Here is a 14,914-nt window from a genome sequence, read left to right as displayed (position 1 = left end):
CATCAGCAGTGTAAATGGTGATTGGATGTTCTAAGGGTGCCTTATTAGAAAATTGGGATTCATCAAGAGTCATATGATTACAACATGCAGTATAAAAAAACCAAGGTTGTTTACCTGAGGTGACAGAAAGGGCAGTGGAAGTGCAGGATAAAACTTGTTGAACAACTGCCTCAATATCAGCCGTAGTAAGTGAGGAAGCCAAAGATGGACCTGTAGGAAGCAATGGATCTGAAGGACATACAGTAGCCGCCTGAGGAAGAGAAGCTTTATTCTGCTCTTGCACAAATTTCTGTAGCTTGCGACAAATAGAGATGTCATGGCCTTTGGCACGACAAAACTTGCGGTGAGTACCTTTGGAAGACTGAGAGGTGGGACGCCCGGAGTTTATTTGTGAAGGAGCAGTGAATGCAACAATGGGAGGCTGTGGTGAGGGTGTAGCCAATACATGATCAGATGATGTCATGTGATAAGTAGGCCAACGATTCTCCTCAGAAATGAGCTCCTTTATTGCAGCATCAAGAGAAGGAGTAGGAGACCGGCTAAGCAGAGAAGTCCTAGTAGGCTCAAAATCTTCACGTAAAACCATCATGAAGTGCATAAATTTACGGCGATCCCGATATTTGACAAAGAGCTCAATGTCCTTAGAACACACCAGTGGAGGATCTGCAGCAGAGAGTTGTTCCCATATAGTAGAAGTCTGAGAATAAAAATTAGAAATATACTGACCTATCTCTTGGCGCATTTGATAAAGTTTTAATTTAATGTGAAACTCCAAGCTTGAATCATTAGTGCAGTTATAGCGATCGGCCAAAAATTTCCAAGCAGCCTTAGCAATTTCAAGATGAGGAAGAAGATTATGAATGGAGGGAATAGAGGTATTGATAAACCAAGACAAGATTTTACTTTGAATACTCTCTAATTCCTCTAAACGTGCTTCATAATCATTTGTTGTAACAACAATCTTGGAAGACTCTTCAGCAACTATGGCTTTGGACTTAGGGTTTGGTACTGGCTTAGGAATTGAACCAGTCACATATCTCCACAGTTTACGACCCTTGAGAAAGACAGTCATATTCTGAGACCATGTATGATAGCTAGTAGGACCATCCAACATGATAGTGATAGGACATATGATATCTCGTTCACTTTGTCGAGTCATAATGAAGAAAATGACCAAAAAGTGAGATTTAGAGACCTCAAATGCAGAAATGGAGCCCAAAATCAAAATCTATGCGAAAAACTGAGCAAGATAGGTCCTGTTGAAAAATTTTGACTTGGTCAACGGTCAAAGGTCAAACGTCAAAGTCAACGATCAAAAGGCAGGTCAAAGTCAATGGTCAATAGTCTGGTCAAGTCAACGGTCAATGGATGACGTGTGCTGAAGTGGCAGGGTGACGTCACCCTAGGGCTGACGTGGCAGTTCGTGAAACGGAGCAGGCGCGTGTGAGCGCATGTGGGCTTATGGAGTCCGTGTGCTCTAGCGCGTGTGGCGCGTAAGGGAGTGTGATAGCGCGTGGAGCGCATGTTCATGAGGCAGAAACTTCAGGTGGCGCGTGGAGGTGCGTGTGAGGTGTTTTCTGGCCGTTCTTGGTTGGGTTTTGCTCGAGATTGTCTGTTCTGTCACTCAATGCCTTTGCTTTGACAGTTGGATGAGCAGAACAATGAGATCCGAGAGTTACCGGGACTGTGGGCATGACGACGGTGACTCGCTTCTGACAGTGGCTACTGGATGAAGGAAAGGGCAGCGGAAGAACGCCGGAGATGTCCACAAAAACCAGAAAGTCAGAGGAATTGCTCTGATACCATGTTAAGAATATAAAGTGTGAGAAAGACTGAATAGTCTGTATATTGATGTCTATATAATAATGTACAATAAAGAGCCTTATATAGGCTAAGTATATGTACAGTACAAGTAAAAGGAGTAAACTACAAGTACAGTATACTGGGCTAAGCCCAATGGGCTATACTAGTCTAAGCTATACACTAACAGTCATTTCAGCAAGCATCTCACCCAAACTATCTCAATTCATGTGAAAAACAGAACTTCTAAACCACATTATGTCAATGAAACAGTCACCCACCCAAAAAAAAAAAAAAAAACACACACACACTCATACACAAACGAACAAACAAAGCCAATATTCTCGAGAGTGCTCCATTTCAATAGAAGGTACTAATTTACAGGATAACAACCATAAACACTGAGCACACACAATATTATGAATATTATACAGAAAATCACAAAGTCAATTGCAAAATACAGCAACACTTGAATAAACCTTCAAAACAATTATTCAAATGCCTTTTATTTTTACTCTTTCAACTCTACATTATTGTTTTTTAAATGGCGTGTATCATCAATCACATTTTTTCGTTTAACATTTGTCTACAGAATTGACTAACCAATACGTTAACGTATCCTATGTTTCCAATAATAGTGAAAGCTATTTTATATATTCTGTTGTTTCCCCTTATAAGTTCGCAAGATTTGTTTTGAATGTCACTGGGGAGATCATTCTCTATGTATGGAACAATGATTTAAACCAATGGAATTCAGTTTGCAAGACACCTCCGAATCGTTGTGAGATTTTGGGTATCTGCGGGGACAATTGAATTTGTAATGAGTGGAATTCACCTCTTGTTGATTGCCTCCAAGGATTTAGACCAAAAGATCCAAAAGAGTGGGACTTACTTGAGTAAACAGGAGGGTGTCAGAGAAGCAAGCCTCTAGAATGCTTAGATAACAAGTTCCTCATGATGCCTAATATGCGCTTTGTAGAAGCACCAGAATATCCGGTCGTCAAAAATGTAGAAGAATGCAAATTAAATTGCTTAAGCAGTTGTTCTTGTTTTGCTTACTCTTATAATAGTGAGTGTCTAATTTACAAAGGAACACTCAGAAATCTAGAACAACTTTCTTCTGATAATAAGTTAGGTGGAGATTTTCATGTTCGCATTTCAATTGGAAGTAAAATCAAGATATCAAAAAAGGTTGCTTGGATTGTTGGAGTTCTCATTGTGCTCATCCTTCTCATTGGCATTGCATTGTCAATTATTTGGAGGCATTCCACTGGTGCACTCAAGGAAGTGGAATTTTCTTTAATTATGTTTAAGTATAGAGATTTGAGAAGAGCAACAAAGAACTTCTCCCCAAAAATTGGGGAGGGCGGTTTTGGTTCTTTTTTTAAAGGGGCATTGCCAAATTCAAGAGCTATTGCAGTGAAGAAAATAAGAAGTCTAGAACAAGGTGATAAACAATTTCGTGCAGAAATTAGTACTATTGGAGCAATCCAGCATGTCAACCTTCTTCACCTTCGTGGTTTTTGTGTAGAAGTTTCAAAAAGATTTCTTGTCTCTGATTACATGCCAAAAGGTTCTCTTGAAACTCATTTGTTCCAAAAGGTTTCCAGGATATTGGATTGGAAGACAAGATATCATATTGCCATTGGGATTGCTAAAGGGTTGGCCTACCTTCATGAGAATTGTAGAGATTGTATCATACATTTTGACATCAAACCTGAGAACATATTGTTGGATGATGAATATAATCCAAAAGTGCCTGATTTTGGGCTTGCAAAGATAATTGGTCGTGACTTCAGTTGAGTTTTGACAACCATGAGGGGAACTAGGGGCTATCTAGCAGAATGGATTTCAGGTGAATCTGTTACTCCAAAAGTTGATGTTTTCAGTTATGGGAAGCTTCTTTTTGAGATACTATCCGCTAGGAGAAATATAAACATGCTAGATGATGAGATATGTAACTACTTTCCAGCTCGTGTTGCAATTGCAATAAACAAAAGAGAAGACCTTCTGACACTAGTAGATGACAAATTAGAGGGCATTGCCAACATGGTAGAGCTAACTAGAGCTTGTAAAGTTGCTTGTTGTTGCATTCAAGACAATCCAAGGGATAGACCAACTATGGGCCAGGTAATTAAAATTCTTGAACGAGTTATGCAAGTGGACACGCCTCAGGTACCTCTTTATTTCCAACGCCTGTTAGAAAATCCAACGGATGCCATTGTTGACCATGCGACTCAGACTTCTTCGAGTTCATATTAATGTAAAACAAACTATGTCTCAACTTTGTCTTTATCATTTGTGAACTCTTTTGCAGTGAAAAAATGCTTTCCCACATTTATGTAACGCAAATTAAGATAAAAAGACGCCATTTGTTAGTAGCTAAGGAGTCAACTGCATGTAGGTGTGCCTACCAATATGCACTTCTGTGTGACAACTTGTTTGATGTGTATTTGTTACTTTCTTTTCCTTGCCATGTTTCTTGTTAAGCCTCAAATGGAATCATAAAATGCCAATCTGCTGCTGACTGGTTTCGTGGCTGAATAGCCTTAATTTCTTTAGATCATAACTCCAATAATTCAATTGTCTTAATACCATTGAACCGTACAACCCTTAGTTTCTGTTAGGCTTTGCGGCTATTTCACTAGCTATCTGTCGTATGTAGCTATATGCTGTATGTACTGATACAGTCATATGAGAATTGTATGTTAGTATTGCTAGCAGGGTAGTTTAGTAGTTGAGTAGTTGCTGCTGAGCTTTATTCAGTTAGTTAGTTCAGTTGAATTCAGTTAGTTAGTTAGTTGGTTAGCTTAGGCGGGAAATGGGATTCAGTTGTATATAAGCTACCAACATGATCAATGAGGAATTATCCAGAAAATTAGCTGAACCTGTCTCAACTTCTCTTATCTTCTTCTTCTCTAAACTCAGGAGGTTGGTTCCCTCGAAGTAATTGTCTTTCTCTTAATCCCTATATCTCTGTTCTTAATCTCTGTTCTTAACAGTTTCTTTATCATGCACAGCCTCATTTTTTGAAGAAGTTAGGCCCCCCTACATCTGGTGCCAACTGCCTAGATAGGAGCCACAAAATTCAATCCCTTATGGTTGGACTTGGGTATTAATATCCAGCTCAACCAAAGTGGAAATGGGGTTGGATTTATTTTAATTGTTCGAAACCTCTCTATCATATTATCCTCCAATTTAAATATGATGCCGAGCTTTTCAGCAAACACTAGAGCAAATGCCACTTTATTGAAGGAAGATAAATACATGATTTTTAGTGGCTTTTGTTGCCTAACAATTGTTGCTAGATTATTGTATCAAATGCTGAGGTTTGTTCTCATGACTTGAGGAGCACTGGTTCAGAAAGCATTAATACAGTGTTCGACAAAGGGTTTTTTTTTTTTTTTGAGAAGAAGCTTGACAGAGTTGACACATCATTATAACACAGAAATTCAAATAAATGTTTCACAGCAAGACTGTATTCATTGTCAACATATTCATTAATCTTCTTGTTACTTCCTCTCTGTTGCCTAGCCCATGATAACAAGTAGAATTAGAATTCCCTCCATTTATTTTTTAAATGGAGAACCGTTTCCTAATCCTGATGCCTCTAAAATTCCTTGCAATTGATTGGGAATAAAAATTTCTTTGCCCATATAATGACCCGTGTGGAATTCACCATATTAGGCCGTTGCTGTCTGTTGCCCACGCATGATAAGAAGCAAGACTGGTACCAGAACAATAGAGAAATACTTCACCAAAGCTATAACTGTCTTTTATTTCTATATGAAATTTACAATTTACTTTACCAAAGCTATCTGCGAGCTATTTACGGCCTAAAAGATTGAATGAAAATTCAAATAATAACAAACAAACAAACAAAAAAATAACTGTAAGCAAAAGATGGGAAAAAAATGCTAACACTCATCAAATTCCAAACAATAATAAAAACAAGCAAATACTAAAACTAAGCAAATTAAAGCATCAATTTCAAATTCAAGGCATTGCATGTATGAAAAATTCTAAAATATTTAAGAAAAATTATACAACTATCAAACCGCTGAATGTAGAACTCATATCTATTGCTCCATCCTATCAAAAAGCCCTTCCCTTGCACCATTTTACAGTTAAGTGGCTAAGTTTGTCTTTGTGGTCTGAACAATTATACGACTTGGTCTTTTTGAATGATCTTCTCTTGTCAAGTGGGAATTTATTTTATCTATGATTTTGTGTTTATAAAAGTTGGATCCTCAAACTGGAGAATGTATGCAACGATGACACATCCCTTCTCAAAGCATACAACAATGATACATATCATTTCTTCTAGATTAATTTTTTTGAAATGAACTAACTTTATCTTTTGGTAATTACTTTTAAACACTTTAATTCATATTTGTTGTGGTTATTTATGTCTAATTTTTTGTAATAATATTGTAAAATGAATGCTGCTCTTTCTCTTTAAAAAATGGACTTCTGCTCTACCCTTTGATTAATTGTTGTCATTTAAGATTATTTAAAGTATTGTTATGGCTTTTTTTATAAATAAAAAAAAGGAATCCGTTAAGGCTTTTTTTTTTTTTTTTTAGGCATTTTCCTCAATGGGAGTTGAGGTTTTCTTGTTTCTTTCCTGCCAGCAGGTTGGGTTTCAACAGGGAAAAAAAGAAAGATACGGATTGTTAACTTGCCATTTGCATTATTAAGGAACTGGACATGTGGGAGAATTTTAAAAGAGATACCTATGAACAGTATCTAAATTACTGTATCTAAACATTGCCCTTTTAGTTAAATATGTCTGCCAAGAACTTTCAATGCCTACTTCAGAAGCCATGAAACAAGATTGGTGCAATGCCCCAGTTTATGTTTTGTCTATCAAATATACTCATAGTCTAAATGATTGCAATGGTCCTATATGTTTTCGACTAGATCAAAAATTGTTATTAAAATCAAGAGTTTAGCAGCAAAAATTTCAGAGTAAGACGAATAACTAATTCTGATTTGATTGTTTACTGGCCTAAATATTATATGCTATTCTATATACATCTATTGTTCTTTCAAATAAAATAACAATTAGGGCGCGTTACTTACAGTTTCCGAGGCTGATAACAATAATCATACTATTTGGAAGGATAAAATTCTTCAATAGTGAGACCATTATCAATGATCCATTCAAAAGCATAAAAGGGTGGACTTCCCATATCCACCATTTCCTTCAATGCTTAATGCATTAGGTCACACTGAATCAAACAAATCAGGTGGCGACATAAGCATTTCAATACCCTGAATCGTTTCCACCACAATTATTGCCATGGCCCAACAACAAGCTGCAGACAATAAAATTTATTTTAGATTTTACGTAGAATAAGATAGGGGGGAAAAAGGTATTTCATTGAAAGAAAATGTAACAATTTAATAATAAAATAATTGAACTAAAAAATACTTACTGATAAAAATATACGTAATGTTGGGGGAGGGCTTAAAAATATCAAAATATACATAATTATAAGGTAAGAGAGACTGATAAAAAAAATTTCCTTCTTAGGTTTTTGTTTTTCCCTTTCCCATCAAGATGAGAAGCATGTATTGATGAGATTTCTGTTAGTATCAAGAAAGTTCTTTATCACCTAGGACAAATGAATATTGGCGAGACAAATTTTATTCAGGGGTCAAGCAAAATATCCATAGTAGCTTAGTTCAACAAAGTTATGTCTTATATTCTTTCATGGTACTAAAATCATTTGAAAATGATTTTGCATTAAATTTTCTAGCAAACACATGTTGATGAATGTTTCTAGTGATTTAAAGATCTAAACTTTCTATTAAACACATTTTTTTAGTGTTAAACTTAGCTCAATAAAACTATGCATTCTGATTCAATTTAAGAAGAAAGATACTTGCAGGTTCTATTTCTTTAGATCATAACTCCAATAGTTCAATTGCCTAAATATTATTGAACCATACGACCCTTAGTTTTCATTATCTTGCACTGCCCCAATTTTTGAAGAAACTAGGCCCTCCTACATTTGGTGCGCTAGATAGTACAATAAAAACAAGAAAATCCCAAAACTATGCAACTTAAAGCCTTAATTTCAAATTCAAGGCACTGCATTATGAAAAAAAATCTAAAATATTAAAGAAAAAAATTGTACGACCATCAATCTGCTGAATGTTAGAACTCGCGCCCATTGCTCCATCCTATAAAACATCCCTTCCCTTCCACCATTTTACAAACTTTGTTCAATCAATTTACTACTTGGTCTTTTTTTCTTTTTCTTTTCCTAAATGATCTTATTATTTTCTTCATTACTTGCCGATTGGGAGTTTATGTTGTCTGTTGTTTTGTTTTTGTGCTAAGATGTGTTCAATTCCATGACACATAAGTGGGCTGTTTTGGTCCTTTTCTTGTTTACAAAGTATGTAATTATTCATTTTGTTCTGGTCCAAGAAAATAAAATAAGATAAAGAAAGTGGAGATTTTTTTTCTGTTTTTTTTCAAAGAAAATATAGAAAAGATTATTCAAATGACGTAAAATTGGTTCAATGGGAGTGACACGTGCCTCTCTAATGACCATACAAATTGTATATGTTAAAAAAGGCAATAATGACCATACAAATATTTTTGGGAGTATGTGTATTACGTGTACAGAAACTTTAAGTCTTCAGAGTAAGAGGTATTTTTTGGATCATGAAAAATAGTGTTCTTTTTTCTTATATTTATGATTAGGTTTACTTATTAAATTTATGGTAAAATCTATATATCTATATATATATATATATATATAATATCTAAAAGTTGAAGCGTAGCATTTATTGTTACTACGCTCCAATTGAGCCACGTCATTGTCCACCTCATTATCATTTTCTTTTCAATTTTCCTATAATTGTTTTTAACATTTACTTTTTATTTTATTTTAATATTTACACTTTTTCTACACTTTTTTCATCCTTACCTTTTCATCTTTCCACTACCTTCTACATAAATATTATTCTTTTTCTTTTCATCTCCCTACTACCCTCCACATAAATATTTTCTTCTTCTTTCTCTTCATCTTCCTTTATTTTGTCTCTTCTTATTCACATTCTCTTATTATAAATTTGTAACTATCTATTCCATTCTACGCATGGTTTTCTCTCACAAAAAAGAGGTTTTCTCTCTCTCTCTCTCTCTCTCTCTCTCTCTCTCTCTCAATTTTTCGATGAATTTTTTTATACATTCTTATGTTTATACCAAATTACTAATCTTTGGGAATCCTTTCTTTTCTTTTTCTTTTCTTTTTTCTACACTAGAATCATTATGCTTATTTTTTCACTTAATTTAATCGGGTAGTTTGCCAGAATTCAAAAAAAAGGTTCTCTCTCTTTCTCTCTCAATTTTTCGATGAATTTTTTATACATTCTTCTATTTATGCCAAATTACTAATCTTTGGGATTTTTTTTTTCTACACTAGAATCATTATTCCTATTTTCTCCTTAATTTGATTGGGTAGTTTGCTGGAATTCAAGTAAAACCAGACAATAAAGAATTTTATGGCATTGGAGAACGCCTGAATATATACTAGCCAAAAGTTGAAAGTCAGCAAATTAGTGGAGCTATGATTAAGCTTTAAACGGGATTGATGGTATTGCCAGTATTCTTTAATTAGCATCCTTATTTCTATTTCTCTATATATGTTTCCTAGATTTAGTATTAGTCTCATTTTTATTTTCTCTATTATATTCTAGGTAGACCAAGAGTTCATTAAAACTCCACATTGGTTAATGCCATTTAGATTTGTTTTTAAATTGTTTTTTTCTCTTTAATTGTTAAATGTTATCTTATTTTTGCTCTCTTATAACTCTAATTAATGTTGATGGTTTTTTTTTTTTGGTTAATTAAGGTTGATGGTTCTTTCTTACAAGAGAAAGAAGAAATTGAAAACAATTGAATTCCATATAAACCTGTACCTAAAAGGGACAAGAGCCTTTGTTTATTTGATTAGAGACAATATATTAAAGGGGCATATCCTTTGGTCATTGCATTGCATTTCTTAGAGGTTAAAAGATAAAGCTTGTCATTATAGGAAAACATTTGGGGTGGATATCATTTTAATATATATTTTTTTTTTGTTTATTCCATTAATATTTTTTAAGGTGAACCATATTCTTCTAACTTTGTTGTAGTGTGTTACATTTACTTAATATACAACTAATCTCTTATGGAATAAGGAAATTACCATAATAATAAGAAATCATCACAAAATTACAAGGTTAACTTAACTAAAATTAAAATAAAACTAAAGAAATAAAAAATAGATTTTATAATAATTTATTAGTTAAAAAATTGGTAGGCATATTCAAATTTCTATTTCCAAGAACAACTAAGTATTAATCCAAACCAAAATTCAATGAAAATTATAAAAGGAAGAAAAGACTTTCTAATAGGAAATTAAAAAAACACAATACTAAAATACATATTAAAAAAAAAAACCATCAATCTTAATTAGAGTTATAAGAAAGAATAAAAATATTTTATGTGCAATTGTTCTCTTTATTGGTATTTATTGTTATATATTTTATTTTTACTTTTTTTTCTTCTCATCTTATGTTATTCAACGGTTAAATTTAGTCACATCTATATATATATATATATATATATATATATATATATAATAATTAAACATGAAATATTTATTTAAATTTAAATCAATAAAATTATCCTTAAAAAATTGTACTTTTTTTTTTCATCTACAATTTGTCCAAGCTTTTTCCTTACCTTTATCTTTTCATCTCCCCACTACCTTCTACCTTAATATCACTATTCGTCTCCCCACATCTTCCATATCATTAAATTATTTATATTTTAATTTCTCTCCTTTTTTTATTTAAAAAAATTAAAATTTTAAAATTTTACTTAAATTCAATAAATAAAAGTATCCTCATAAAGTGGAGTAATACTAGGGACACACTCATTCTCAAACCCAATACATCAAAGAAAAAATATAATACAAAACAAATGCCAATTGGGAAACACTAAATTAAAAATAATAATAATAATAATGAGGATATCAAACCAAATATAATATAAAGAAACTAATAGTTATGGATATACTAACTTAAGGGTAGCAAAATCAAATGAAAAAAAAAAAAAAAAAAAAAAAAAAAACTACAATGCATATTTAATGCAATAAAATAATCATCAAGTTTTGGAAAACAATAGGTTGCCTATGGAGAGAGAGAGAGAGAGATGGTAAAGAAAAAAAAATCAAATATCAATTAGAAACTATTAATTGGAAAACAAAGAGGTTGTAAGAAGAAATAAAAATAAAAAATAAATATGACCAATATGAAGAACATTAAAAATTTTACAGTGCAATAAAATCAACTGTTACATTCATTTAAAAAATTGAATCAACAATCAATAATTAAAGACAATCATAGCAATATATTTAAACTTAAAACTAATCAAACTCTAATTCATAACTAAAAGGAGATGTTCTCATGCAATAATAGAAATTACATAAGAAATGAAATTATGATAATAGTAAAAAAAGTTATAAATGAAATTATGAAAAAAAGTGATAAAACTAATTAGCTACTATCATTATGAAGTAGTAGTCTATGATTTTGCATATCTAAAGAAGTGGAATATATAGAGTTTACTTAAGGTATATGTAAAGATTGACATTAAAAAAAAGATATGTAAGGGTTAAAAAAATGTATATTCTATAAATAAATAAAAAGGTATATGTAAGGTTTTTATTAACTTAGAAGAAAATGAAAAATCAATTATTAATAACAACAACAACAATAATATAGAGGTAATTACATTCCTCTTTCTTGATGTTTGAAGAAATAACACTCTACCTCAAACTTGAAAGAAAAAAATATTTTCACCCTTTACATTTGTTTGACCAAACTTTGTTAAATTAATATTAAAATATTGTGTACTAACTTGCTTCCACTTAAGGTAGGTTCCAAAATTAACCTTAATTTTAAAATTAAATTCTCTTATTTTAAAATTTTAAATTAAAGTGTATTTCAAAATGTAAGGACACAATTTTTAACGACCCAAGGATGACATTGGACTTGTATATAAAGGGCCCGAACAATATGATTTGTAGAGAGTGGGTTTGGAAAGGCTGGACCTTGGTCGTTGGGCAACGGTTTAGTCAGGATTTTCATGGAAGCCCATACGAAGGTGGATTTGGCCTGTAGGGCTAAGCCTTACACGGATGGAGTTTGAAAGATTTATCTCCTCGGACTTAGTCCAAGGAGCGTCTCATCCTCGCCATTCTTTTTTTTTAGGGGTTTCCCCCCCCCCCTTCCTCCTTCCTTTTTTTCTCAGCTCTCTCTCCCTTTTATACTAGTATTTCATTCCCATTCTTCTCCTACGTGTCCGTTTCTCCTTGTTCGGGGTGGTTACTCGTCTTATCAATCCTCACGTTAAAGTTGTTGGGAAAAGCTGGATAGCATGGTATGAGTATGGGTTTGTCAGACGCTGGGCTCCACATTAAGGTGCTGGCAGCCTTCTCCCTCGTGCTGCTCTTGTACTGAATCTGTCCTTTTCTTCAGGCGTTTTTGTGAGATGTTGGACGTAAAGTCGTCCTCGGCCACATCCTTAGGCCTTTAAGGAGCTTTCATTGCGCGTCCTTGGCAGTAGGGCTCCTCGGCCTGGGCTTTGGGCCCTTAATACAAAGTGGGCTGGGACCCCAGATTTCGGGCCCCACAATAGCCCCTCAAAATCCTGCTGCCCGACTTTTTAGTTGGGGAGGAGGGTTTTGGTGACGTTAGGCCCACATTATGGCTCGCTCAAATCCTGTACTCTATTATTATTTGTGTTTTTCCATTTACAGGGGAGGCGTGTCAAAATAAGGGACACTCCTTTATTTTTCACTCACGCGGAGTCCTTTGACATTTCGGTACTCGAGGCGCGCTTTCACGAGGATCTTCAGATCCTACGGCTGCGGATGAGGTTGGAAATTGAGCCAAGTCTGCCTTGTCCGCAGCATTTCTTGGAAATTTGCATGAATTAAATGTCACCGGTTTGCTCTATGTATAAATAGGGTAGGGGGTCACTCCCCTTACATATGAACTCTCCTGTTCCCTTCAAAATCATACTCCTTCTGCCATATCCACGATCTCCATTTCTAGTGCCATTCTGCCTCAAAGCAAGATGTTTGAGGCGTGGATGGGGATGAAAGGTCTTCGTACGTTTCAGAGGCACCGAATCCTCATGAGACTCAAGGTGATGTGGTACGGACAAGGATGGCACAGATTCAAGCCAGTCCCCCGTTTTGACAAGGGGAAGATGGTATTTCTCCCTCTTTCAGTCAAAATCCGAAGCAGGTTCTGGTCATGCCAGATTTTTGGTATGTCAGAAGAAAGAATTTCCGCCATCAGCGCCGTCTGCTATATTGCAGGCGTGGTTCCGTGTAGGCCCATCAACTTCCGGCTGCCTGCAACTTTTCTTCGACGGTGCGGGCCTCAAGTTGGGTTCCCGGCACCTTTTCTTCAGCGGTGCTAGCCCGAAGTCAGGCGCTCTCTGCACCTTTTCTTCAACAGTGCAGGCCCCACGTTGGGTTCTTTGGCTGCCTGAGTTATGGGCATGTAAAAGTATTGAGGAATGGTTTCCTTAAACAACATCTTGGAATAGCAGCCAATCTCTCCTCTGCACTTCTTCTTCGGCTTTATCTTCATTCTCTTGTATCTTTTCTTTTCACTTACGTAGTTAGCTTTAGTATAAGCTTATTCCAGCTTTTCATTGTACACTGTACTATTTCTTTGTCTTAATAAAAGATGAGTTTATTTCTTTCTAAATACTTTTCCTTCCGGCAGCAATTACTTTGTAAATGAATATTAAATATACACTTGCCTTTAATGATACTTAGAGCAGAAAAATGCCTTAAAACAAATTCCTACCAGTTTAAACTTACTGACATTATCAAGTATAGCAATGGTAATTCTCAATAAATTAAACTCTTGAAACTAACCGAGATAACGGCCGAGCGCTGTGCGATACATGCAAAACAAATGTCCGAGAACGATGAACTCTAAATAATTCATCCGAGAGGGTGGCCGAGTAGCGAGGGACTTCGATTGTGTTTTTGGTAACATATTGCCCTATATTGCATCAATCCCTTTGTTACTGAGGATCCGAGAGTAGACTGGGGGATCCGTGCAGTTTAGGGATTAACCCAACTGTTAATGGGGAGTTATCCTCGGATGGATTCTAAGGTTCATGCAACGTAGTTTTTCTTTTAAGTAGTTGGTTTCCCCATAGGCCTAAGTCCGAGGACTATGCAAGGCCTTGGTTCTGTCCAAAACTTGTAATTTTTCTTGTGTACTTGGTTTCCCCATAGGCTTGAGTCCAAGGACCATGCAAGGCCTTGGTTCTGTCCAAAACTTGTAATTTTTCTTGTGTACTTGGTTTCCCCATAGGCTTGAGTCCGAGGACCATGCAAGGCCTTGGTTCTGTCCAAAACTTGTAATTTTTCTTGTGTACTTGGTTTCCCCATAGGCTTGAGTCCGAGGACCATGCAAGGCCTTGGTTCTGTCCAAAACTTGTAATTTTTCTTGTGTACTTGGTTTCCTCATAGGCTTGAGTCCGAGGACCATGCAAGGCCTTGGTTCTGTCCAAAACTTGTAATTTTTCTTTTGAGTACTTGGTTTCCCCATAGGCTTGAGTCCGAGGACCATACAAGGCCTTGGTTTTGTCCAAAACTTGTAATTTTTCTTGTGTACTTGGTTTCCCCATAGGCTTGAGTTTCCATGCCCTTGGTTCTGTCCAAAACTTGTAATTTTTCTTTTGTACTTGGTTTCCCCATAGGCTTGAGTCCGAGGACCATGCAAGGCCTTGGTTCTGTCCAAAACTTGTAATTTTTCTTTGTACTTGGTTTCCCCATAGGCTTGAGTCCGAGGACCATGCAAGGCCTTGGTTCTGTCCAAAACTTGTAATTTTTCTTTGTACTTGGTTTCCCCATAGGCTTGAGTCCGAGGACCATGCAAGGCCTTGGTTCTGTCCAAAACTTGTAATTTTTCTTGTGTACTTGGTTTCCCATAGACTTGAGTCCGAGGACCATGCAAGGCCTTGGTTCTGTCCAAAACTTGTAATTTTTCTTGTGTACTTGGTTTCCCCATA

General features: G+C 35.1%; 1 pseudogene; it reads left to right on the top strand.

The window, feature by feature from the left end:
* Positions 1-2,766: 2,766 nt before the first annotated feature.
* On the top strand, positions 2,767-4,143 carry LOC115974076 (annotated as a pseudogene).
* Positions 4,144-14,914: the final 10,771 nt, after the last annotated feature.

The sequence above is a fragment of the Quercus lobata genome, chromosome 2 (genome assembly GCF_001633185.2).
Source record: "Quercus lobata isolate SW786 chromosome 2, ValleyOak3.0 Primary Assembly, whole genome shotgun sequence".
NCBI lineage: Eukaryota > Viridiplantae > Streptophyta > Magnoliopsida > Fagales > Fagaceae > Quercus > Quercus lobata.
Note: the sequence above shows the minus strand (reverse complement) of the source record. Positions and strands in the feature narration are given on the sequence as shown.